We start from the raw sequence: 26587 nt of genomic DNA, 5'->3' as shown, positions 1-26587 counted from the left end.
GTCAGACGCTTAACCGACTGCGCCACCCAGGCGCCCCTGCACTTTTTATATTTTTAAAATACTCTTCAAAATCCACATTTTAAAGTTCTTACAATAGAAAAACACTTACATGGTATCTTTTAATTCTTAAATCATAAAATGATACAAGCAACTTGTTTAAAGTAATGAAATGAGCTCTTATAAAGTAAATCAATGATAATCTGACCACTGCTACTATAGGTTAGTCCTGGAAGGCTAATATTTATCCTTTCTCTTATATGTGTTAAGATTTGTTTTTAGAAATATGGTCTCATGACATTAGTTATTGGTTCCTTTAAGAGATCAGATCAAATGTCCTCATTTTATATCCCCTAAGACACAGGGTTGGAAAAAAAAATCAAAACATCAGTAACCTGTAAGTATAAAATCTCAAAGTTAAAAATACATGGCTTTAATATAATTGAAATGTCCATTCAAGTGCTATCTTCTTAGAAAGGACGCTGTGAGCACTGTATCTTAGGTAGCAGCTCATTAACTCCTTCCATGATTGTGCTTTCTCTTCACTATGCTTATGTCTTCATTGGTACATTTATATGTATATAATACTTTTAATTAATTTTACTTTTTTAATTCTTTCTATGTAAACAATAAAAAAGAGACTGTGTCAGACTGCTCAATAGAAAGGGCTTGAGTGGCATGGCAATAAGATGTAATATGTGCTTAATAAGTTATTGGTTTCAACAAACTATTAAAATATTATGTCAAAAATTTTCAAGAAGAAATAGAAACCATGACTTAGAAAGCAAGAAGGTTACAAACAGCATATATGATATGATCTCATTTTGTTGAAAAAAATAAAAATAAAAATCTATGTGTGTACAGAGTAAAAGAGAAGGAAATACCTACAATAAGGTATTCAGACTGGTAATCATCTTTGAATAATATTAGCATGATGTTTTTTTTTTCCTTTTTTATATGTATTTCCTCTCTGACCACTGCTACTATAGGTTAGTCCTGGAAGGCTAATATTTATCCTTTCTCTTATATGTGTTAAGATTTGTTTTTAGAAATATGGTCTCATGACATTAGTTATTGGTTCCTTTAAGAGATCAGATTAAATATCCTCATTTTATATCCCCTAAGACACAGGGTTGGAAAAAAAAATCAAAACATCAGTAGCCTGTAAGTATAAAATCTCACAGTTAAAAATACATGGCCTTAATATAATTGAAATGTCCACTCAAGTGCTATCTTCTTAGAAAGGAAAACACATGCACATGTGCTTAGGTAAGAAAAGTTTATTTTTAGGTTAAAATGTGAATCAAGAAAGGGAAAAAGCTATCCAATCTTCCTGATGTTGTTGTTAACATTTATCTACTTTTTAGCACATTTGAAACACTTCAGAACATAAAATAAATTCTAAAATAACTTACTTTTATATTGCATAGTAGCTTGACAGAAAATTGAACACAACCAAATGATAAAAGTTTCTTCTGTAAAGATAAGTCTTTCTGAAAGTCTGAAGTTTAACAAAAGCTACCACCACCCCAATGATGTCATACTCTCCTACACATTTCCTGAGGACTAGTTTCTCATCTCTTTCTCTTCTTGTTATGATCATACACTCCTTTAATTTTTCTTTCCAGGTGGCTTGGCTCTTGAATGCTTTCCCATGACTTCCTCATAAAAAACGAAATCCCAAACATCAAAAATATCAGGTCTGTATTAAGGTGCTAAAACATTTTCTTTTACTGAGGAAAGCAAGCTCAGGGCTTTTCCAATGCACTGTACTCGTTCAGAAGAATTTGTAATTAATTCATCAGGTTCCAAGAGCATCCATTGGGATTTTGAATGTAATTTCCTATAGATTATGGATTAAATTTAGGGAAAGTAATAGTTTTATAGTGTTAGGTATCTTCCCATATGGGAATTTTACACGTTTCCTAATCATTTAGGTCTTACCCTATGTTCTCCAAAAAATGAGTGTTCTTTATTTGGATACTGCACATTTCTGGTTAAGTTTATTTTCAGTAATTGAGCATTAAAATGAAATAAACTTTTATAGCACTTGTTAAGCTAATTTCTGCTAATATGAGGAGATAGATATATCTACATCTATCTATATACGTTTGTTTAACTTTTATCTGAAGGTCCTTCTTTCAGGACCCAAATCCTATATGTGACCATTCAGACCCGGTGAGAGGCAGTTACAAGTCTGGCAGGTTTCATAAAGGGTAGCTGCCCTCCCCACAACAGACCTGGGGTAAAGCCAGTACATTACAGTTTTCTGCACAGAGTCCAGTCAAGGACTCAGCCCCTTACTGTCTAGTCCAACCATCTTCACATACACAGCTGCATTCCTAGCCCAGGCACCTCATTCAGTGTCATCCTTTTTGGGACCTTGGCTGAGGCACTTCCTGGGTGTCCTGCCAAGTCCTCTGTACTGGGAGCCTCAGCTGAGGTACTGTTTTCCATTTTGACTCAGCACCATTTCACACTTAGCCCTTTCCTGTCTCTCTTCCTCCTTGACCCATGAGTGTATAAGAGGCAGGGGTCCCTTGTTCAGGCTCCTTTGTAGCAAGATAATTCCCCGGAGCTGCATCCATCTGATCTTCACACAGTGTCATTTTGTGGCGGAAAATGGAACTCTGGGGAGCTAGCACCTCATTTTGCCTATTGTTTGCACTGTTGCACTGAGCAAAGGCTTGATTGTTGCTTTAAATTAGACTCATTTGCCTAATTCACAATCTCCACACCTGATTGCTCAATAGTATCCAGCAACTTGATTGAACTTATCTTTTAATTCCAATATTTTAATAGTGCTCATATTTGTTTTCTTGGACTTGCTTTTCAGAAAGACATTTCTGTCACCCAGAGATAATTATAATATTGTCTCTTCCATTTTGATATGTATGCCCCATTTCTTTTATCTCATATGTTGAAATGCTTTCACACTTTTTGTACAATGATGAATAACAGTGTGGTGCTAGATATTCCTACATGTCATGACTTTGAGGGAAATACTAGGAATTTGTTTACACATAATATTTCATTTCTATTTCTGATGTATAAAACTTTAAAAAGATTTTATGTCTTGTATATTTCAATCTCCCACACTATTTGCATTTTGTAAAGAACTTGTACATATATCAACTAATATCCATAAGTCTTTATAATTCTATTTATTCTATTTATTCTATTCTATTTATCAACTATTAGAAAAACATTCTTTTATCACATTCTATTCACCTACTGTTCTATTTATCATTCTATTTATCAACTATTAGAAAAAAAATTCACTGCAATATTTGATCAACAAATAAATCACATGATTTCAGAAATTGAAGTTTAAGGGGCACCTGGGTGACTCAGTCGGTTGAGCGTCCGATTTTGGCTCAGGTCATGATCTCACAGTTCGTGGGTTGGAGCCCCGCATCGGGCTCTGTGCTAACGGCTCAGAGCCTGGAGCCTGCTTCGAATTCTGTGTCTCCCTCTCTCTCTGCTCCTCCCCCACTCATGCTGTCTCTCTCTCTCTCTCCTTCAAATATAAATAACAACATTTACAAAAAATTTTAATAAAAAAGAAATTGAAGTTTAAGCATTTTGTGTTATGAAGATTTGAATAAAAAATTAAAATTCTGTCAAGTGATCAACCAGAAATTCACAAGAGAATCAGTCCTTTTTTAAATTTAGCAAAGCCGTTAAGTGCTATATAATAAAAAGAGTTATGATTTAGTATGAGTTGAAATCAGGAGGCAGGTAAATAACAAGTCTAGTAATGGAAATACTACATAAATACCATTTATATGCATGCATGTGTTGAGGCACACGTACTTTTTACTTGGGCTACGTATTTTTATTTTAAAAAATGAGTAAAACTTGAAATTGAGAGCTAATTTCTATTTTTATTAGATCTCTATATAGAATATACTTAGGAAATTTGTATTCCTATAAACCCATCAGAATAAATTTTAAACCTGAAAAATAATAAAAGGATAGAGAAGAAAAATTGAGTTGAACATGGAATTAAAAAATATGTATTTGTTTTGCAGACTATTGGTCTTTTAATTAAGGCTTTTTTTCATTACTACTCTCAAACTTAAGCCAAACCCACAAATCATTCCACAGCAGAAGAATTTTCAGAAAAATAGCCTTGATCCACTGTAAGGCTCATCAAAAGATGTTCATTTATTAAGAGATTCTCAGAATTGGATTCTGATTCACGAATCAACTGATGCTCTCCACTCTATAACACATTGATGATTCCATCTATGCCACCTGTGTGGCATTCTGCATCTACTTGAACACCCCTCATGATAAAATACTATCTACTAAGGCATTTAATCTCTTTTTGGGTATTGTGAACAATTTGTTCATCTTTTAACATCAAATATGATTCCTTATAATGTTATCAATTGGGGATTAAAAAGAATTAATGTACGTCTCACCCATCTGAGAAAACTTCAAATATGTGAAGGTTTTCTTCAGATTAAACATCCCAACTACTCCTCAATAAAGTTCCTTTTGATTCTGTTCACCACTTAGAGTTTCTCTTTCAGGATACTCTATTCCATTTCCATTACTAATATAGTTTTGCATAGAGACTTAATTATCACAACTGGAGTTCAGTCTACTTACAATACAGTATATGATATAAATGCAAGTCTCTGGTATATACTATATTTTACTACACACTGAAATTCTGTTAAGACAATTTTAGTTTTTTTTCATTCTCCTGAAAGTCATCCCATATTATCATCCCATGGAACATTGAGATTCTAGTATTCTAAAACTTTTAAATAGCTTGTTTGTACTATGAGTAAACCACCACTCTTCCATCCTTTTAGTAGATGTTTCTGACCAAAGAGGAAAAAAAATGACCTTATTGTTAATATTAAGTTAATCTACTTATAATTTTTAAATAAGGTTTATTTATTATTATTATTATTTTTAGTAATTTATACACCCAGCTTGGGGCTTGAACTCACAACCCTGAGATCAAGGGTCACATGCTCCTCTGAGACAGCCAGGCACCCCAAGTTTAATCTTTTAGTAGAAAGTTTATAAAACCCATTGAGACATTTATGAATTGTGATTCTATCAATTAAAATCACCATCCTGTATGTTTTGCGATTATTCTCAACCTTACCTTATTAAACATGTTGATCAACTGAAGATAAAGAACAGAACCTTGTGGTATGCCATACTAAAAAAAAACCCTGAGCTGTCTTATTCTCTACTGTTCTCCATACTAGAGAACATCAATCCTCTAGATACTAGAAGAGTATCTAGAATATGTAGGCATTCAATAAATGTATATATTTTTAGAGGGTAGCTTTTAAAAGAGGATAACTATTAGAAATCACTCTTACAGACATGACATGGATCATATTAATATTCTTAGGATATTATCATTAATCAATTATTCACTAATTATATAGGGCCATCTATGTATTCTTAAGATGTATCTCCCATTTCACAACAATCCAGCCTATTTTTTATCCAGTCAACCAACAATAATTTTTTTTTACATTTATTTATTTTTGACAGAGAGAGAAACAGAGCATGAGCAGGGGAGGGGCAGAGAGAGAGAGGGAGACACAGACTCTGAAACAGGAGCTGTCAGCACAGAGCCTGACGCGGGGCTCAAACTCACAGACCGCGAGATCATGACCTGAGCCAAAGTCAGACACTCAGCTGACTGAGCCACCCAGGCACACCTCAAGTCAACCAACATTAAACTTAATTATACCCTTTCATATATCTCCATGTTCATGTATTTTATATACTTTTACACACCTATGCCTAACACATATTTTATTTTATAATAATGGGATAATATTAAATACCTTGTAGAAATTCTCCCAAGTCAACTAATATAGCTCTGAATTATTCCTTTTAGGATAGGTGCAAAGTGAGCACACTCTGAATTATTTCTTTAATGGCTGCATAATATTTTATGATGTGGGTGTTCCCTAATTTAATCATAATTTCTTCTGCTGATGGGTATTTTCTCAAAACAGTACTACAAAAATCATGCTTGGACAAAAATGGTAAACTGATGGTGGTTGTATTTCTATGGTGAGATTCCCTGAGGAATCGCTTCTCAAAGAGCACATGCATTCTTCAATTTAATCAACAGTGACAGATTGCTTTTCAAAGTGGCTTTAACAATTCACATTGTCATCAGGAATTAAGAATTAATTATAGATAAATTCCTAGAAATATGCACCTACCCAGACTAAATCATGAAGAAAGAGAAAATCTGAACAGAACAATTACTAGTAATAAGATTGAATCAATAGTCAAAAATTTCCAAGAAAGAAGTCCAGAACTTGATGACTTCACTGGTAAATTCTATCAAACACTAAAAGAAGAATTAATACCAGTTTTCCTCAAATTCTTCCAAAAAACAGAAGAGGAGGTAACACTGCCAGACTTACTTTATGTCTTTTCCTTACTGTGTGTGAAACAAAGTTAAATAGCCTTAATGGGTCATTGCACATAGACACCATGTTATGCAGAACTTGTTTGCAATTTCCAGAGTTTCATTGGCACTACTGATTAAAAGCGATCCCCAGTGGTCTTGTGATTTTAAAAAATGAGGTTTCTGGGGCACCTGGGTGACTCAGTCGGTTAAACTTCTGACTTTGGCTCAGATTGTGATGTCACAGTTCAGGAGTTTGAGCCCTGCATCAGGCTCTGTGCTGTCTGCACAGAGCTGGCTGCAGATCCTCTGTGACCTTCTCTCTCTGCCCCTCCCCTGCTTCTCTCTCTCTCTCTCTTCCTCTGTCTTTCTCTCAAAATAAATAAAGTTTAAGTTAAAAAAATGAGGTTTCTAACCACTCACAAGTTCAAATGTCAATGGCATGTTAACAACTTGTACTTTCGCTGAGGCAAATAATTCAATCCTTTGCACAAAATCCTGCTATCAAGAAGCATGGGAATGATCAACTAGGTGAGACTAGTAGAATTACAAAACTTCTATCTCAACCTGGCTTTGTTGCTCTCTCCTAGCGATAGCATTCTCAACCCAGTTGTTCAATCGAAATCCAACCAGAGATCTTTAGAGAAATTTTTTTGAAGAGCTCTTTATAATCTTGTCTCCACCCTTTCCAATGTAATCAGGTTTTGAATACATCTACTGCTGAGCCGACTCTTAATGTATTACCAAAGATGTCCTTGTCCACAAAAACAGGGCTAATTCTCAGTACCTATCCTACTTAACATCTTAGCATCATTTAACACAAAAGATAGTTCTTTTTTTATAAAAATATTTTTCACATATTTTTCTGTGACATTATCTTCTTTTCTGCCTCATCTCACTGGCCTTTCCTTCTTAGTCTCTTTTAATAAATCTACCTCTTTACTAATATTTAAATTTTAAGCTTTCCACTATCTCCTCAGATGAATTTATTGAATATCTAGGGTATCTCATTGTCCCAGGATGTCTCCCCCACAACACACAAAATCTTTATGTAGATGATTTCAAAAATCTATCTCTAATCCACAAAGAAGAATCTCACAAGTTCAATGCCTATTTTTATGTCTTTGATGTTTACTAAAAAGTCATCATTAACTTTTTTTCTTTTTTTAAGTTTATTTATTTATTTTGAGAGAGAGAGAGAGAGTAGGTGAGCAGGCAAGGGGCAGAGAGAGGGAGAAAGAATCCCAAGCACTCACAGTGCAGAGCACAGTGTGGAGCTGGAACCCACGAACTGTGAGCTCATGACCTGAGCCAAAACCTAGAGTCAGATGCTTAGCTGACTGAGCCACCCACATGCCTTAACTTTTTTTTTTTTTTAATCTTGTACTCTCTTCAATGCATCTGCAGAATCTCTTAGAAATGCCTTTGAAATTATGTGGTACATACAACCACTTTACACTCCTTTCACTGCTTCTACACTACTATACTAGTACAAAGGACTTTGTTTTCACCCTTAGCCTGTTCTCCACATAGCAGCTTCAAGGGTTTTTTCTAAAGCCTATCACTTCTTCATTCCCAACAGAATAATGGCTTCCTATTATATTTAGAGTAAAACTCCCTATCTTCACTATAGCCTATATGGCCTAACATTATCTGGTCTCCTCCCATATTTCCATTTGGACGAATTACTCATAAAATAATGAAAGGATAACTTAAATTTATCATGCATATGGTATTGTAAATAAAATATAAAAATTATTCAATACGGGGTTATTTGAAATGAGAAAAATGTGAATACTCTAGAACATAGCTCTAGCAAATTTCAAGATTTTGTACAATATTCTATTTGAATGTCTCTGAATTTAATCATTATAAGGGGAAATCACAAAGTTTTGATGGAAAGTTTGTGAATTATCAATATTATAAGAATAATTTAAAATTAATAAATTTGGTATTAAATTTCTATTATCTGTAAATTATTAATATTAACATTTTCTTAAAATATATGAAGGCAAAAATGCACAACTGTGATCAGTTTTAGTGATTATACATCTGTCTCTCTCAATGATTGACAGAACAAGTAAGCAGAAAGCAGTAAGATTAGAGAAGGAAAACATCAAACTGACCAAACTGAACCTCACAGAACACTCCAACTAAAAACTGTGCAGACTTTGGGGAGAGAAACAGATCATAGTCACTGCAGTGGGGAGGGAGCCAGAGATGTGGAAAAGGATGAGAGACAGACTAGCACACAGGGAGCACACAGGGAAAACAAGTCCCCATAGCAATTGGCTAATGAAGCAAGAGGGGCTGAAATTCAACCAGCAGGGCTTAAAGCCTGGAGTTTTAAAGGTCAACAGACTTGGCTGGGATAGAGCTCTGAGGGCACTGTGAACTTCTTGGAGAGGAAGCAGGCAAACAACTCATGGACATACAGTGTGGAAACAGCAACCTGATGAGTGCCCAGGACACACAGTGGGGAGGTTATTCACTCATCTCAGAGCACATCTCAGAGAGAGCATTCATAGAGGGCCCCCTCCAGAATCAAAGGAACTGGCCAGCACCATTTCTCTTTCCCACCCCTCAGCATAAGCACAGATCCACCTGTGAGAACCAGTACAGCACTTATATTCACTACTTAAACTGCTTACACTAAGGCCTGTCCCCCAGGCTCTGCTAGAACCACCCTTGCCAGTCACACTTGCCTCAGTTCCCGTGAGGCGCACCCCTCCCCCTAGAAGATGAGTCCAAACCCCTGCTTACACCATGGCCCTCATGAGGGAGTTTTGTGGAGCCTTGGTCTGGCAGTGGTGACAACAGGTCTCATTTTACAAGCAGACCAGAGCATGCCTAGTTAAAATGCACCACATTCAGACCAGGAACCAAACACTGCCCACAACAGGAAGGGAGAGCCTCTGCAGATGACTGGCCTTAAGGATAAACCAGCCAGTACTCAATAGCAAAGCACATGCAGCACGCATTGGGAACACTCTTGGAAGTGCCAGACATGGGATCAGGGGGCACCACATTCTACAGGACCTCTTCTTCATAAGGTCATTCCTCTTAAGAACAGGAGACAGAGTTGACTTTCCTAACACAGAGAAACAGACAGAAAGACTTAGAAAAAATGAGAAGACAGAGAAATTCACCCCAAATTAAAGAACAGGACAAGGCCATGGCCAGAGATTTAAGTGATGCAGATATAAGTAACATGACTGATAGAGAATTTAAAGTAATGATCATAAGGATACTTACTGGACTTAAGAATGGAGTGGAAGACTTGAGTGAAACCTTTAACACGGAGAAAAGGAATCACATAACAGAGATAAAGGCTCAATAAATGAAATGGAAAACACACTTGACAGAAGGAACAGCAGGATGGAAGAAGTAGAGGAACAAATAGTGACCTAAAAGACAAAGTAATGGAAAGTGATGAAGCTGAAAAAAACAAAGAAAGAAGAATTATGCAAAACAACAATAGACCTAGGGAACTGGGTGACTCCATCAAATATAGTAACAATCATAATATAAGAGTTTCTAAGAAGAAGAGAGAGAAAGAGGGGGAAAACATTTATTTGACGAAATAGTTGAAAACTTCCCTAATCTGAGGAAGGAAACAGATATCCAGATCCAGCAAGCACAGAGAACTCTCATCAAAATCGACAAAAGCAGATCCACATCAAGACATATTTTTAGTAAGTGGTCAAAATATAGTGATAAATAAAAAAATTTAAAAGCTACAAGATAGAAGAAGACATTAACTTCCAAGGAAAAACCATAAGGCTAGCAGGAGGTTTTTCAGCAGAAGCTTTCCAAGTCAGAAGATATGGCATGATATATTTAAAGCACTGAATGGGAAATATGCAGCCAAGAATACTCTTAACAGCAAGGCTACCATTCAGAATAGAAAGAGAGATAAAGAGTTTCCCAGATAAACAAAAAGGAGTTCATGACCACTAATGCAGCCCTGAAAGAAATATTAAAGAGGACTCTGAGTGGAAATGACACATCAAAAATGACAGTATAAAGACAGGACACACAAAAGCAGAAAAATGAATCTTTCTGTAAAAAAACAGTCAAGGAACTCACAAAATAAAAGAATGTAAAATATAACAACGTATACCTAAAATGTGGGGAGGAGGAGAGGAAAGAATGGGTGCGCACTAAAATGACCATCAACTTAATATAGACTGCTATATGTAGAAGAGGTTATATACAAACCTAATGTAAACCATGTATCAAAAACCACTAATAAATATGCAAAGAAGAAAGAGAAATAAGTCCAAATATATTACTAAAAAAATCAACAAACCTTGAAAGAGAAAAAGGATGGATCAGACAAAATCTTCAGAAACAACCACAAAATAATAAAATGGCAACAAATACAGATCTACCAATAATTAATCTGAATGTAAATGAACTGAACATTCCAATCAAAAGACATAAGGTGACAAAATGGATTAAAAAAAATAAGACCCATCTATATGCTGCCTAAAAGAAACTCATTTTGGACCTAAAGACACCTACACATTGAAAGTGAGGGGATAGAGAAACATTTACCATGCAAATGGGTCAAAAGAAAGAGTGGCAATACTTTTTCAGACAAACTAGACTTCCAAATAAAGACTGTAACAAGAGACAAAGAAGAACACTATATAATAATGAAAGGGACAATCCACAAGAAGATACAACAGTTAAAAATATTATGCAACCAACATAGGAGCACTCAAAAAATAAAACAATTAATAACAGACATAAAGGAACTAGTGGATAGTAATACATTCATGGTAGGGCAATTTATCACTGTCCTTAAGTCAATGGACATATCATCTAAACAGAAAATCAATGAAGAGGGGCACCTGTTGGGTCAGTCGGTTGAGCATCCAACTCTTGGTTTCAGCTCAGGTCATGATCTTGCAGCTCATAGTTCAAGCCCTGTGGTGGACTCTGCACTGATAGCATGGAGCCTGCTTGAGATTTTCTCTTTCCCTTTTTCTCTGCCCTTCTCCCACTCACTTGCATGCTCTCTCTCTCTCTCTCAAAATAAATAAACTTTAAGAAAAAAAAAAGAAAATCAACAAGGAAAGAATAACAATGAATGTCACACTGCACCAGATGGACTTCACAGATAGATTCAGAACATTTCATCCTAAAACGGCAGAATACACATTCTTTTCAAAAGCATATGGGATATTCTACAGAATAGTACACAGACTAGGTCACAAATCGACCTCAACAAAATCATGCATCTTTTCTCACCACGATGCTCTGAAACTAGAAGTCAACCAGAAGAAAAATTTTGGAAAGACCACAGAAGTTAAGCAACATGCTATAACAATGAATGGGTCAACCAGGAAACCAAAGAAGAAATTAAAAACATACATGGAAACAAATGAAAATGAAAACACAATGGTCCAAAATACAGCAAAAGCATCTCTTAGAGGTAAGTTTACAGCAATACAAGTCTACCTCAAGGAGGAAAAAAATATCTCAACTTAACCTTACACTTCAAGGAGCTAGAAAAAGAGCAAATAAACCCTGAAACCAGAAGAAGAAAGGAAATAATAAAGATTAGAGCAGAAATAAATGATATAAAAACTAAAAAACAAACAACCAAAAAAAAAAAACAAACATAGGTCAAAGAATCCAGGAGTTTTCTTTGAAAAAAAAATCAATAAAATTGGTAAACCTTTAGCAGACTTACCAAGAAAAAAGAGAAAGGACTCGAATAAAATCCAAATGAGAGAGAAGTAATAATCAACACCACAGAACTACATACAATTGTAAGAGAATATTCTGAAAAAATATATGTCAACAAATTGGACAAACTGGAGGAAATAGATAAATTCCTAGAAACATTTAATCTCCCCAAACTGAATCAGACAGACATAGAAAATTTGAACAGACCAATTACTGGCAAAGAAATTGAATCAGTAATCAAAAACTTCCCAACAATCAAAAGTCCAGGACCAGATGGTTTCATAGGAGAATTCTATCAAACATTTAAAGAAGAGTTAATACCTATTCTGTTAGTACCTATTTTGTTCAAACTATTCCAAAAATAGAAAAGAAAGGAAAACTTCCAAATTCATTCTATGAGGCCAGTATTACCATGGTACCAAAACCACATAAAGACACCACTAAAAAAGAGAACTACAGGCCAATATCCCTGAAGAACATGGATGCAAAAATTCTCAATAAAATAATAGCAAACCAAATCCAACAATATGTTAAAAAATCATTCACCATGATCAAGTGGGATTTATTCCTGGATTGTGGTGATTCAATATTCACAAGTTGATCAACATGATACATCACATTAATAAGATAAAGGATAACAAACATATGATCATTTCAATTGTTGCAGACAAAGCATTTGACAAAGCACAACATCCATTCATGATAAAAACAAAGTAGGTTTAGAAGGAACATATCTCATGCACAAAATGCCATGTTTGAAAAACCCATAGCTAGAATCATCCTTAATGGAGAACAACTGAGACCTTTACCCCTAAGGTCAGGAACAAGAAGACGTCCACTCTCATCACTTTTATTCAGTATAGTACTAGAAGTTCTAGCCACAGCAATCAGACAACAAAAAGAAATAAAATGCATCCAAATAAGAAAGGAATAAGTACAACTTTCTTTATTTCCAGATGACATGATACTCTATATAGAAAACCCAAAAGACTATCAAAAAGCTGCTAGAACTGATAAACTAATTCAGTCAAGTCACAGGATACAAAATCAAGGTACAGAAATCTGTTGCATTTCTCACGCCAATAATGAAGCAGAAGAACGTGAAATTAAGAAAACAATTACATTTATAATTGCACCAAAAGGAATAAGATGCCTAGGAATAAACCTAACCAATGAGGTGAAATACCTGTATTCCGAAAACTGTAGAACACTGATGAAAGGAATTGAAAAGGACACAAAGAAATGGAAAGATACTCCATGCTCATGGATTGGAAGAACAAATATTGTTAAAATGTCTATACTACCCAAAGCAATCTATACATTTAATTCAATCCCTATCAAACACCAGCATTTTTCATAGAGTTAGAACAAACAATCCTAAAATTTGTGTGAAACCACAATAGACCCTGAATAGTCAAAGCAGCCTTGAAAAAGAAAAGCAAAGCTGGAAGTATCACAATTCTAAACTCCAAGTTATATTACAAAGACATAGTAATCAAAGCAATATGGTATAGGCTCAAAAATAGACACATAGATCAATAGAATAGACTAGAAAATCCATAAATGACCATTACATGGTCAATTAATCTTCAACAAAGGAGGAATGAAAACACGAAGGGAAAAAGACAGTCTCTTCAACAAATGGTGTTGAGAAAACTGGACAGCAACATGCAAAAGAATGAAAGTGGACCACTTTCTTCCACCATACACAGATAAACTAAAAATGGATTAAAGACCTAAACGTGAGACCTGAAAACATAAAAAATACTAGACAGCACAGGTAGTAGTGTCTCTGATATCAGCTATAGCAATATTTTTCTAGGTACATCTCCTGAGGCAAGAAAAACAAAAGCAAAAATAAACTATTGGCACTACACCAAAATAAAAACCTTCTGCACAGCTAAGGAAATAGTCAACAAAACCAAAAAGCAACCTACTAAATGGGAGAAGATATTTGCAAATGACATATATGATAAAGGGTTAGTATCCAAAAATACAAAGAATTTATAAATCAACACCCAAAAAGAAAGTAATCCAATGTATAAATGATCAGAAAACATCAACAGACATTTCTCTGAAGACATAGAGATAGCCAACAAACACATGAAAAGATGTTCAGCATCACTAATCAGGGAAATGCAAATCAAAACTATGAGATGTCACCTCATTCCTGTCAGAAAGGCTAAAATCAAGAAAGAAGAGGTGTTGGTGAGGTTGAAAAAAAGAAACCTTGGTACACATTTGATGGGAATACAAACTGGTAGCCACTGTGGAAAATTTTATGGAGGTTCCTCAAAAAGTTAAAAACAGAACTGCCCTATGATTTACCCATCATACTATTGGGTATATACCCAAGAAATACAAAACACTAATTCGAAGGAATACATGCATCATTATCTTTATGGCAGCATTATTTACAATAGCCAAGATATGGAGACAGCCCACATGTCCATCAATAAATGATTGGATAAAGAAGATGTGGTATATATGTACAATAGAATATTATTCAGCCACAAAAAAAGAATGAAATCTTGCCATTTGCAAAGACATGGATAGAGCTATAGAATAGAATGTTAAATGAGATAAGTCAGTCAGAGAAAGACAAATTCCCTATGATATCACTCATATGTAGAATTTAAGAAACAAACAAGCAAAGGGAAAAAGAGAGAGAGAGAGAGAGGCAAACCAAGAAACAGATTCCTAATTATGGAGAACTGATAGGGACCCTCAGAGGAGAGGGACCTGGGGGGATGGGATAAACAGGTAATGGGGATGAAGGAGTGCACTTGTCACGATGATCACAGGGGCTATATGGAAGTGTTGAATCACTATAATGTACACCGGAAACTAATATAACAGCATATGCTAACTAACTGGAATTAAAATAAAAACTTAGAGAGTTGTAAAAACACTGAATACACATTTTTTCAAGTGCACACTGATCAAAATAGACCATATTTTAGGCCATAAAAATAAAGTAAAAAAGGAGTGAAATAATATTTTCTCTAGTAAGAATTAGGAATTATTAACAGAATATCTAAAAAATGTCCAAATACATTTAAATTAAATCACATACTTCTAAGTAATCCATGGCTACTGAAATAATCAAAATGGAAATGGCAAGTATTTTTGACTAAAATGAAAATAAAACTTTAAAAATTATGTGATACATCCAAGGCAGTATTTAAAGAAAATTTTGTAACACTAAAAACTTCTAATTAGGGAAGAAGAAAAATTGTGAAAAGTTGATAAGCTTCTAAAACTTAAGCTTAATAAACTGGAGAAAGAATATCAAATTAATTCCAAATAAGCATAAGGAAGGATATAATAAATAATGAACAGTATAGTACAAAACAATAGGAAAAAAATGGATAAACACCAAATTTGGCTCTTTATAAAGATGATGAAATTAATGAACCTTTAGCCAGACTGTGGATAAAGAGAGGAAGACACAAATTATCAATACAAGAAATGAGAGAAAAGGACATCACTACAGATTCAATAGACATTAAAACTCTACTAGGTGACTATTGTGAACAATTTTGTACCAAATTTGACAACTTAGATGAAATGAAAACAAAATTTCTGAATGTTATATGACACTAAACCTCATTTAAGAAGAAATAGATATCATAAATGGTCTATGTGGGTTAAATAAATACAAGCCATAGTTAAAAACATACTCGCTGAGAAAATTCTGGGCCCAGATGGCTTCACTGGCTCACTTTCTACAAACTCTTCCAGATAACAGAAAAAGAGGTCATACTTCTTTATATATTTTACGAGGCTAGCTTTACCTGGGCACCAAAATCAGAGACACTAAAAATATTAAATTCATGAAGGCAAGAGCCTTTAAAAAATTTTTGGCAAATTAAATCAAATCATAAATAAAATGTTTAATATTTCATGATCAAATATGGTTTATATCAGGGATACAAGGTGCAAGTTTGGATTAACATTTAAAAACCAAACAATGTAATTTCTCTTATCAACAGATTAAAAAGAAAAGCCAGTGATCATCTAATAAATTTAGAAAAAGTTTTTAATAAATTCCCACAATCACCTGTGTCAAAAAAAAAAAAAAAAGAAAGAATCTCAACAAGCTAGGAATATAAGGAACTGTTCTCACATTGACAGATAACATCTATAAATCTCCTGTAGTTGAAATCATAAAACTGAGTATTTTTTCTCCTAAGGTGGAGAACTGGACCAGGTGTCTGCTTCACCACATGTTACTAGAGTTGTAGGTCAGTGACTAAGGCATAAATATAAAATTCAAAGAAAGGAAAGCAAGAAGTACAGGAAAAGAAATATGGATTGAAAGGAAAAAATAAAACTATATTTATTATCAGATAATGTGATTGTCCATATAAAAAAAAACCTAACAAATATACAGAAAGCTACAATAACTAGGAGGTTGATTTAGTAAAAATCACAGGATAAAGGACAATATATACCGATTCCATTTCTGTATATTAGCAATAGACAATATAAAACTGAAATTTAAAACATGAAATTTTTATTAGCATCAAGAAACATGAAACTTTAGGGATTAATTTAGCAAAATTACTGATATACACAAAAAATCCTCAGAAGACTAGACATGTATATTTGCTTGAGCAGAAAACTAGTAGAACAGATATGATAAGTTTAAAAATTACCATAAGTGAAAAAATGTAAGCACAAACATTATATAATACTTTGATATGAAAGTCTAGAAAAATCATAGTGATAGAAAACAGATAAGTAGTTGCCAGTGTCCAAAGCATCATAATGAAGGAGATTGAACGCATCATGGTTTGAAACAATTTTTGGGGGTGATAGAAACTTTTTGATTTCATGATTTTGGTGATAGCTATGTGACCGTGTAAATCTGTCAAAATACATCAAATTATATGCTTAAAATTGGTTAATTGTATTGTGTACAAGTTATGCCTCAAAACTAACCAACTGAAAGTTTTTAAGTTTATCATTATATTCTTTAATACTTAGTGACTTTGGTTTATACTTAGTGTAAAGCATTTAAAAAGTGTTATATAGAAACAGAATTAAGATTTTCATTTATTAGCTGATTCTAAAATTGTTTTATCTTTTCTATGCTGCAGTTTATTTGTACCAAGCAAATATGCCAACACAAGCTTTTGTCTTAATGATAAAATATGCATAAGCACCAAAATGCCCTACAGATACAGATTCTCTTTCCTCTGAAACAGCTTCAATAATGAAAGATAAAAACAAGAAAATGCAAAATTTAATCATGTTCAGTTGTGAGTCCATATTCATATTTTAAAAGGATTTCTTATCTCCCAGTGACAGGAGAATGAATACAATTTTTCCAGTAATTTTTTTAAGGCATGTCTATTGGTCAAAGGTATAAACTTATTTCTCTTTTTAACAAACCTCATTTTAGAGTGTGTGTGTGTGTTTTAATATAGGGTCAAGGACACATTTTCACATCCCAATTTTCAAGTGAATGCATGATTCACAGAATATGGTGCTTTTAAATATTTTGTTGAAGAAAGTGGATCTTCTTAGCCTTCTTGGGATATAGGTAGAAAGTGGTCAAAGGATTTCATATAACAAATTCTTCACAACTTTCCTATCTTTTAAGTATTTTGGTTCCTCCCTTTATAGGTTACCTTGGAATTTCTGCCATTTCAATTTCACTTAGCACGAGTAAATTGAGTTCATGTTTCCAGGAACTAGCCAAAAACCAACCAACCAAGAAAAACTAAAAACAAACAAACAAACAAACAAAAAAAAACAAAAACAACATTGGGCTTATTCCCATCTTCTTGAGCTATAGTTGGAATCAAGGCTTTCCTCCAAGTCTACCCTCATCCATGAAATTTCATTCAATTTAAACATATATCCCTTCCTCTAGAAATCCATTCCTAGATTTCATTTGCAATAAAAAGTCTTCCAAATCTAGATGATGATGATTTATTCTTATTTTTCTAGGGTGGCATTTGTCTAGTTAAAGGTAATATGGTAATAAAGTAAGTGATACACCATCATATCACTTGGCAAAGTGCATCACAAGGTAAGATAACGATAGGGCCTTAAGGAAAAGCAAGACCAGCTTCATAAGAAAGAAGCAGCAACTTCTGTGGCAAGATAGTCTTAATGTGCTTTGACTGTTTGAATCATTGAAATGCACTGACATTTTCCAGGTTCCATTACTTGAAATCCCATTTCTCAAACAACATCCTAACTTCCACATGAAAGACACAGTCAGTTTAATTCAACCTACAAAGTATTTTGTCCACCCACAGGATCAGATCCTGCAACTATCGCTATAAAAGATACAGGATTATTTTACGGAAGCTCCCTGGTCTTTAAATCACAAATTTAAGTATCTCTTTTATCTCCACAAATTATTTTTTTCTGTGATGTTTTAACCCACAATCCAACCAACATGGATTATTTTATTTTTTATTTAAAAATTTTTAATGCTTATTCATTTTTGAGAGAGAGAGAGGGAGGGAGGAGAGGTGCAGAGAGAGGGAGACAGAATCTGAAGTAGTCTCCAGCTCTGAGCTGTCAGCACAGAGCCCAACGGGGGCTCAAACTGTGAACTGTGAGATCATGACCTGAGCTGAAGTCCAACGCTTAACTGACTGAGCCATGCAAGTGCCCCCCCCCCCACCCCGCCACATGAATTATTTTAAAGCGTCCAGTGATCTACTATGTTACCTAACATGCTCCTCCTTTTTGGTATTCCATTCTAGGTAAAGATGGAGGATGTTATCATCTTACTTTAATTTTCATTATGCCTTATCTTTACATCTAATTAACTCTAAATAACTCTAAGCTCAACACATTACAAAACATCTTTTTGCAGTATAAATGATTAAAATTTTTTAGATGTTGGCCTATTCAACACTGAATCACTATGCTCCTTCAAGTCAAAGAAAATACTATCCGTAAGGGAAAAATAAGTCCTTGTTTATGCTAAAGGTAATTGTATCTTTTAATCTTCTTCACATTGGTTGTTTCTCACCATGTAAGCCTAGGCTGTTTGGAGTTTTGACTTCTAGAGACAAGTGCTATGTGCTTCTGTGATATATCAAATGTAAAATATGAATGTTTAAATAATTTGAAGGAACACAGATAATGGCAGCAAATACAGTTAAGTTTCTCTGTTTCCCATTTCAAAAAAATTGTATATGTTTTGGGTCTTGTTATTTCAACAGAATATCAAGTTCATTATGCTAAATGAGATTTTTTTAAGGACCAAATATTTTGAGTTGGAAAAGCTTGTATCAGTCTGTCTAAGGACGAACAGTTAAAAGAAACATCATCCCCTGACCTAGCTGCTAACAAAAATAACAGTCTGTATCGTGTACTTATTTGGCAAGAATGTTTTCATTTAACATTGAAAGTGAGGTGCAAAAGCCAACATTTCACGTAAACAGTCTGCTAATCTAACAAGCAAACCAGAAGCCCAAGATCTTGATAGCTCCCTTACCACACTATACTGAACTTGATGTATTCTGTTTCTACATACTGTTCCTTTGACACAGTCCCCAGGATGACCCTGACTGTCCCTTGGAATTAGTTTGTTCAAGAAAGTAGTAGCAGTAGTAGTGAGAATGGAGAAGTGTGTGACAAGCACTGTTCGTAGTCCTTTTCGTCTTTTTAACTGATTTATTCCTTCCAACACCCCCATTTTATGGATGAAAAAGACAAGGCACAAAGAATTTAAGAAAATTGTCCAAGACGACGGCACTAGTAAGTGGCATAGTTGAAATTTCCATCCAAACACCCTAACTCTAGGTCTTAGATTTTAGCATCATACTATTTGAGCAGAAAAGAGCAGTTTTTCTTTAGTCTCTCAGACTATCACTGTGCTTCATGCCTCAGAGGTTAGACGTGACTAATTCTTGTCGGTTCTATTTCATCAAACTACATGCTCCATATTCCTCTTTGAAAGTCCTATGAAATATTAACCCGTCAAAAGGTAGGATGAGATTTTTGGGGGATTTTGTTTTTTTGTTTCAAACAAAGGAGAAAGTTTTTTCCTTCCTCTTTTGTTTTTACAGATATGGTTTAGAGAAAGAAAGCATTATTTAGTTTAACAACCTTTTTTTTTGAGGTGTAGAAAATTTTCAATGCAATATTCCTCTTCTTGGTAATATCATGTGCTGACAAATAATCTAGTTAAGTAAGTAATGAACGTTGGCCAAAGAGAGATTTTGAATGGAAGCAAGTGGACTTTCATCACTTCCTCTTGCTGATCACTATAATTAACTCAGATCCCCTCATGTTGAACAGAGTTCAGTTGCCAATAAAGTAAGGCATAGTGCCATTCCACTTAAAAACACTTATATTCCGATTTTTTTAAACTTATACCTATAAAACTGAAGAAACAGTACATTTCAAGAGGATAAAGTTTATAGTGTAAGTCACTGATCAAGTTATATTTACAAATCACACTTAAAAAATTTTGTATGAACCACTTCTATTTCAAAATGGTAGCAATGTTTTTAAATCATTAGTTAACAACCTTGCTAAGTGGCCAATACCTAGAGCTTCTCTGAGGCATGTTTACTATTTCCATCTCACCACAGAGCCTGAGAGTGGAGCTTTATTTTGTGCCCAGCCATACATCTTCTGAGAAGAAAGTCACGCTGTTACCATTTTTCAAGTTTCATCACCACTAGAATAGTCCTTAAATTTAGGATGGTATGTTATAGTGTGCTTTTCAGCAGTTCCTGAATGTTTTCTTCTTGTGTTTACTTTTTTAGTACATGGGAAATGCAACATAAGAAATAGGGTCAAGGTTGTAGGAACCAGAATGAAATAAAAGCAAATTAAACCTGTGGTAGACAGGAAGATACGCTCTTCCCCACAGGCTGATATTGCAAAGTATCCCTGTTTCGGCCAGCAGGTGTCTACCAGCAACTTGGCAAGGCATGAAGAGTCAGAGATATCAGAAGAACTGCCATGGAAGGATAAATTATCTTAAGGGCTACTTGCAAGCAGAGGTCTATTGGAAAGTTCCCTTCCTCTCATTCTGGATCTAACCTACCAAATAAGTTTAGCTCTTCCTATGAAAAAAAAGGCATCAAGTAACAGCAAAACTCTATTTTCTGGTTAGGAGAGAGCAAAGAACACAAACCTTCTCTGTCAGGTTATACCTATTCAAATCTCTGTTGCTATTTCAGCAACAATGTTTCTAAGTCACTTTGTCCATATTAGCAAAAACTATAAAATATTCCAAGAAGTCAACTTTTCACGGTCAGACTATTTATGAGATGGACTTTTAGGCTAGAAGTTACGTCAATAAGTTTTCTAGCCTGTATTGCAATAATAAGTAAACTTCATAAAGCAAATCACTGTTGATGAGGTACTACCCTGCACTCATGTGCCATACCTCTTGTGCCATAACTACAGAACTTAAAGCAATTTTTCTTTTATAGTAGAAATGTAACATTCCTCCAGGTTATACATCAATAATACTACTAGGCCATTACAACAAGCTCCTGCTCAGGTGGAAAATGATGGAACAGGATTTGAATACACTCTTCTGATTGTAAAGATCATGTTTTCATTCATGTTTATCACACCAAACCCCTCAGATTCTGATACAGTCCTGACTTCAAATAACTTTATTTACTTCAATAAAGGCACTTAATTAAATACAGACAGAAATGTGTTCCGTTATAAAAGAGGGAAAATTTCATGGAATATAAATATCATAAAAGTTCCTTTTAAGAGTACATGTCTTGATGTTAATGGAAAGTAAGGCATTTTTAATTATATCACCCTGACATTTTCGTGAAAGAAGGTTAATATTTGTTAGAGAGAAAACTATTTAATAAATGTTATACAAATATTCTTTCATTATTACTCAAAACAACCTTGTGGATTAGACAATAGCAACCTAATTTAAAATAAAAATCATGGCATTTTAAAAGTTAAATAATCAGGGGTGCCTGGTGACTCAGTCAGTTGAGTGTCCAACTTCAGCTCAGGTCAATGTCTTATGGTTTGGGAGTTTGAGCCCCATGTCTGCCTATATGCTGACAGTCTAGAGCCTGCTTGGGATTTTCTCTCTCTTTCCCTCTCTGCCCCTCCCCTTCTTTTTCTCTGTCTCAAAACAAACAAATAAACCAACAAAAAGCTAAATAATCATGCAACAACTATGTAGTAGAGTTGTGAGGATTCAATCAGTTAGCAAGCTGCCCTGGTTTTGTGCTTTCCACTCTACTGTGCTGCCTGAAGAGGAATGCCCCTCCCACTGATCTTAATTTTTCTCCCAAACAATTTTGATCCTTGCTATGACATCTTTATAAATACACTGAATGTAAAGCTCCTTTCCAGTATTCATTTTCAGATTTGCATTTCTCTTACTTTCTAGTTCTCTATTTCTTACCCCATTAATCACTTTGGACTGAATATAGTTATTAATAATCTCTTTGGTTTCACTTCCATATTCAGCTATCAAAAGTAAGTTACTAAGGAAATGATGGAAAGTAAAGACATACATCAATAATGAAGATACTAGGACGTTTTGAATAACAAAGGGACTAAAGTGAGTTCTTGGCTTGAAAATATAAACTGATGCTTTATGAAAATCAGTTAGAAGTACTAGTCACTTCACACAGATGACTATTTTTGTTCCCTAGATCTATTTAATCACCAATAATTACTATATGTGTCTCCCCTTTTTGAAAATAAGACTATTTTCCACTAAAGCCATTTTAATTCTCTCTCTTTTCCTTTCATCAAACCAAATAATGGTAATGTGGGAAACAAAGGCAGTAAGAAATGTAGATAAAATTAAATTTTCTTACAACTTGCAGCCCACTGACAAATACTTGAGACAAGCAGAGGATGACACTCCTCCAGGAACTCCTAACTATCTTAATGTTAATGTGTGGCCAGAGGTAAAAACAATATTAGCTTAATAATAGCTAGGACTCCAGGACCCTGTGAATTCTCTTTAGCATGTGAAAATCCTTTTGGAAATTTCCCCTGGTCTTTACCTCCCCAACCCCCAAGTATATAATCAATTTACCTCCACAATCTCAGTGCAGCTCTTTCTGGGTCTTGTCCATAGCTGTTGTGGAAGAGAGGGAGCCATGGTTTCAGAGAAGTAGGGTGGGGGCAGAGGGGGAGAGAGAATGAGAGAAAGAAAGACAGAAAGAGAGAGAGAGAGAGAGAGAGAGAGAGAGAGAGAGAGAGAGAGAGAGAAAGAGAGAGAGGAACACACAGGGGAACACACATGGAGAATGTGTCCCCAAAGACACTGCCTTGGAAAATGAGAGGGGCTGATTTTTTTGGAGTTCTCACAACTAGCAAGGCTTAACGCCTGGAGTTTTTTAAGCTTTAAGCTGCTGCTTAAAGATCAGCAGCCTTGGCTGGGATAGAGCCCAGAGGGGATTGTGTTGCTCTTAGCATAAAGGCAGGAAAACAATGAAACAACCTGGGGGAAGACAACATGGAAACAGACATCTGAAGGCACACAGTGGGCACACAGTGGGGAAAGTATTTCTTTTTTGAGAGCCTGTCCTGAGAGGCAACATTCACAGAGACACATCTCTCAGGAACAAAGGAGCTGGGGTGCCATTTCCCTCCCTGCTCCCTCAGCATAAACAGAGTCACCTACAGGAAGCAGTATAGTGCTAACACTGGCTGCCTGACTTGCTTACAACAAGCCCCACCATCTCTGCTCTGGTGAAATTGGACTTTCTCAGTCATTCTTGCCTTAGTGCCAGTGTAGTGGGCCCATGCCCCAGAAGACAAACAAAAATCCCTGTCCACACGATGTCTCCCAACCAGAGAGATTTGCAGGGCCTCAGTTCTGATGGAGGTGGTGACAGGTCTCATTTCACAAGCAGACCAGAGCACACTCTAAAACTCACCACATTCATGCTAGGGACCAAACGTGCCCACAGAAGACAAGGAGAACCTCTGCAGATAACTGACCTGAAGGATAGACAGCCAGAACACAACAGCAGAGTGCATGGAACACACATCAGAGACACTCCCTGAAGCTCCAGGCCCTGGAAACTATAAAATCACTTTTTCATAAGGCCATTACTTTCAGGAGCCGGAGACATAACTGGCTTTTCTAACACAGAAGAAGGCAGAGACTGAGATAAAATGCTCAGACAGAGGAATTTATCCCAAATGAAAGAACAAGATAGGGCCACAACCAGAGATCTAAGCAAAACAAATGTAAGTAACATGCCTGATTGAGAACTTAAAGCAACAACCATAAGGATACTCACTTGGCATGAGGAAAGAATAGAAGACATCAGTGAAACTCTTACCATAGAGATAAAGTTAAAAAAAAAGAATCAGAGATGAAGAGTACAAGATATGAAGTTAGAAACAGGCTGGATGCAAAGAATAGCAGGCTGGAAGAAGCAGAGGAATTAATGACCTAGAAGACAAAGTAATGGAAAGCAATGAAGCTGAACAAAAGAATGAAAGAATAATTATGCAAAATGAGAATACACTTAGGGAACTGAGTGACTCCATCAAACATAATAATATTCATAATATAGGAGTCCCAGAAGAAGAGAGAGAAAAGGGGGCAGAAAAGTTTTTGAAGAAGTAATAGCTGAATTCCCTAATCTGGAGAAAGAAACAGATATCCAGATCCAGAAGGCACGAAGAACTCCCATTAAAATCAATGAAAGCAGGCTAACACCAAGATAAATTATAATGAAATTGGCAAAAAAAAAAAAAAAAGAGAAAGAGAAATTCTTAAAAGCAGCAAGACAAAGTCAGTCCTTAATTTACAAGGGAAAACCCACAGGCTAGCTAGAGATTTCTCAACAGAAATGTGGCAAGCCGGAAAGGAGTGGCATGAAACATTCAAAATGCAGAATAGGAAAAATCTGCAGTCAAGAATACTCTTTCCAGCAAGGCTATCATTCAGAATAGAAGGAGAGATAAAGTGTTTCCTCGACAAAAACAAAAGGACTTTGTGACCACTAAACCAGCCCTGCAATTAATATTAAAGGGTTATGTTTAAGTGGAGAGACAAAAAGTGAGAGTTTAAAGGCAAGAAACACAAAAGCAGTAAAAATGAATATTTCTGTAAAAACAAGTCAAGGAACTCACACACAAAAAAGGACATGAAATATGATAACATATACCTAAAATGTGGAGAAGAGTGAAAAATGGGTTCAAACTTGAATGATCATCAACTTAATAGACTGCTATTTGAAAAAGAGGTTACATACAAACCATATATCAAGTATATGGTAACCATATATCAAAAACCACTAATAAACATGCAAAAGAGAAAAAAATCCAAATAGATTACTAAAGAAAAATCAGCAAAACATAAAAGAGAAAGAAATTATTGGAGAAAATTTCCAGAGACAACCACAAACAAGTAATAAAATGACAATAAATTCATATATATCAGTAATTACTTTGAATGTAAATGGACTACATGCTCCAAGCAAAAGACACAGGGTGTCAGAATTGATAAAAAGACAAGACCCATCTATATGCTGACTGGAAGAGACTCATTTTAGAACTAAAGACACCTGCAGATTGAAAACGAAGAGATGAAGAAACATCATGCAAATGGATAGAAAAAGAAAGCCAGAATAGCAGTACTTATTTTGGACAAACTAGACCTCAAAAAAAAAGAATGTAACAAGAGACAAAGAAAGACACTATGTAATAATGAAGAGGATAATTGAACAAGAAGATATAACAGTTGTAAATATTTATTACCAAACTTGAAAGAATCAAAATATACAAAAATATTAATAACAAACATAAAGGGACTCATTGATAATAATACATTAATAGTAGGGGACTTTAACACAATTATAGCAATGGACAATAGTAGTGGACTTTAACACAATTACAGATACAGATACAGATAATCTAAGCAGAAAATCAACAAGAAAACAATGGCTTTGAATGGCACACTGGACCAGATGGAGTTAACAGATATAATCAGAACATTCTATCCTAAAACAGCAGAATACACATTCTTTTCAGATGCACAGGGAAAATCCTCCAGAATAAATCAGATATAAGACTACAAAACAGGCCTCAACAAATACAAAAAGATTAAAATCATACCATACATCTTTTCTGATCACAATTCTATGAAACTAGAAATCAACCACAAGAAAAAAATTGCAAAGACCACAAATACATGGCGATCAAGCAACATACTATTAAACAATGAATGGGTCGACCAGGAAATCAAAGAAAAAATTGAAAGAATACATAGAAACCAATGAAAATGAAAACACAATGGTCCACAACTTTGGGGATTCAGCAATAGCAGTTCTAAGAGGGAAGTATACAGAAGTATAGGCCTATATCAAGAGGCAAGAAAAATCTCAAATAAGCAACCTAATCTTACACCTAAAGGAGCTAGAAAAAGAATAATAAACTAAGCCTAAAGCCAACAGAGGAAGGAAATAATAAATAATAGAATAGAAACAAATGATATAGAAACTAAAAACCAATAGAAAAATGAAACCAGGA

General features: G+C 34.9%; 1 long non-coding RNA gene across 1 annotated transcript in view; it reads left to right on the top strand.

The window, feature by feature from the left end:
- The window catches only part of LOC109500824, a 180862-nt gene that overhangs the window by 123168 nt on the left and 31107 nt on the right, over nt 1–26587 (top strand). The window contains exon 10 of the long non-coding RNA XR_006599566.1: nt 1626–1697. This is a non-coding gene — a long non-coding RNA (uncharacterized LOC109500824). The remainder of the gene's footprint in view (nt 1–1625; nt 1698–26587) is intronic.

Source organism: Felis catus, chromosome B3 (assembly GCF_018350175.1).
Source record: "Felis catus isolate Fca126 chromosome B3, F.catus_Fca126_mat1.0, whole genome shotgun sequence".
Taxonomy (NCBI): Eukaryota; Metazoa; Chordata; class Mammalia; order Carnivora; family Felidae; genus Felis; species Felis catus.
The sequence above is the reverse complement of the archived record's forward strand: the minus strand, read 5'-3'. Positions and strand labels throughout refer to the sequence as shown.